The 2,445-nt window shown below is 35.1% G+C and overlaps 1 pseudogene; it reads right to left on the bottom strand.

Annotated features, from left to right (window-relative positions):
• Positions 1-992: 992 nt before the first annotated feature.
• On the bottom strand, positions 993-2,445 carry LOC123000136 (calmodulin-like; annotated as a pseudogene).

Here is a 2,445-nt window from a genome sequence, read left to right as displayed (position 1 = left end):
CTGTGGGTTTGTCATATGTGGCCTTTATTATGTTGAGATATATTCTTTCTATACCTATCTGTTGAGAGTTTTTATCATTAAAATGCATTTTGTCAAATGCTTTTTCTGCATTTCTTGAGATAGTCATATGATTGTACCTTCTGTGGACTCTGGGAGGCAAATTGAGGGCTTCAGAGGGGAGGAGGGTGGGGGAGAGGGATAGGCTGGTGATGGGTTTTAAGGAGGGCACGTATTGCATGGTGCACGGGTGTTATACACAAGCAATGAATCATGGAACTTTACATCAAAAACTAGGGATGTACTGTATGGTGACTAACATAATAAAAAATATTATTTAAAAAAATGAAGAGTATCACACTTACTTATTTGAGTATTTTATTTTGGGGGGGTAAACTAATTTTTTATTGGAAAACGAATATGCAACTCGAAATGGATTTGTGGCAAATTGTGCCATAAGCAGATTTTCTTTAAGTAGCTAAACAAAGTTTAAAAAGTAAATAATAAAAGAAAATGTTTCTGGTATAGGGCCAGTAGTACAAAAAAAATAGCATACAAGTACCTGGATAATATACCCATTTTGCAGTAGGGTAACTTCTAAGTACATATTGTGGACTATCCATAGTCCATGCAGAGTTACAACTCCACACTTCAACAACAACATGCTGATAGTTCCTAAAGGAAACTATTTTAAAAAAAGGCATAACCCAGATGTTCCCTCATTTGACCAACTCCATCTAAGTTTAGATGTGCAGAAGAGTTTAGATACATCCAGAGTAAGCCACAGACAACATATTACTTGATCAATTTTCTAAAATAAGGTTTCAGGACAATGACAGTAAGATTAAGGAAGAAAACATGAGGAATGAAGCCCTACTTATTATACATGCATATTTATTGACAGTAGAGGAAACCTTCTACAGATAAGTTACAAACAAAGAAAAGGAAAATAAATAATTTTGTACAAGAAATTTAATATATTCTGTACAATGTCTTCATTTTGCTGTCATCATTCATACAAACTCTTCATAGTTTACTTGAACATCACTATCAATATCTGCTTCCCTGATCATTTCATCAACCTCTTCATCTGTTAACGTCTCTCCCAGGTTTGTCATCATATGGCAAAGCTCTGCTGCACTAATATAGCCATTGTTATCCTTATCAAACACACAGAATGCTTCTCTAACTTCTTCTTTACTGTGTCTTTCATTTTTCTTGCCATCATTGTCAGAAATTCCAGGGAGTCAATTGTGCCATTGCCATCAACACCTACTTCATTAACCATGTGCTATAACTCTGTTTCTGTGGAATTCTGCCCAAGAGACCTCATTACAGTTCTCAATTCCTTTGTTGTCACAATTTTTGTCAAATGATGAAAAAGTGTCTTTGAATTCTGCAATATGTTCTTCAGTCAGTTGGTCAGCCAAGCTGCAAGTGTACTGGTCTCTGAGAAATGACTACAGAACCATGAGAAGTGACTACAGAACCAGGCAGCTCGATTGTCCCAAACAGATTCATATTTGGTATTTGAGTATTTTAAATCATTCTTGCATCCCAGGGATAAATCTTACTTGGTCATGGTATCTAATTCTTTTGATTAGTTCTTAAATTGAGTTTGCTAATATTATGTTGAGAATTTTTGCTACTTTGTTTATCATGGATATTGGTCTATAGTTTTGTTGTTGTTGTGTTGTTGTTGTTGTTGTTGTTTCCTGTAGTGCCCTTATCAGGCTTTCATATTAGGGGAATGTTGGCTCCGTAGAATGAGTTTGGCATTCTCCTCCTCTAAAATTTTTGGAAGAGTTTGAGAAGAATTAGTATTAATTCTTCCCTAAATTGTTGGTGAAATTCATCTGTAAGCCATCTGGTCCTGGCGGTGTCTGTGTTTGGAAGTCTTTTTTTATGATTGAAGTATAATTGACATACAATGTAATATCAGTTTTAGGTGTTCAACATACTGATCTGACAATTCTATAAATTACACAATGTTCACACCGTGATTAAGTGTAGTTACCATCTGTCACCATACAGTGTTATTACAATATTACTGATTATACTCCCTATGCTATACTTCTGATCTTGATGGCTTATTTATTTTATGATTAGAAATTTGTACCTCTTAATCCCCTTCACCTATTTCACTTAACCCCCACCTCCCTCCCCTCCACCAACCACCAGTTTATTCTCTGTATTTATGAGTCTGTTTCTGTTTTGTTTGTTCTTCATTTGTTTTGTTTTTAAGATTCCACATATAAGTGAAGTCATATGGTATCTGTCTTTCATTGACTTATTTTACTTAGTGTAATATTCTCTGGGTTCAACAATGTTGTTGCAAAATGGCAAGATCTCATTTTTTATGGCTGAGTAATGTTCTATTGTGTGTATGTACACACACACACACACACACACACACACACACACACATACCAGATCTTCTTTATCCAT

Source organism: Ursus arctos, chromosome X (assembly GCF_023065955.2).
Source record: "Ursus arctos isolate Adak ecotype North America chromosome X, UrsArc2.0, whole genome shotgun sequence".
Taxonomy (NCBI): domain Eukaryota; kingdom Metazoa; phylum Chordata; class Mammalia; order Carnivora; family Ursidae; genus Ursus; species Ursus arctos.
Note: the sequence above shows the minus strand (reverse complement) of the source record. Positions and strands in the feature narration are given on the sequence as shown.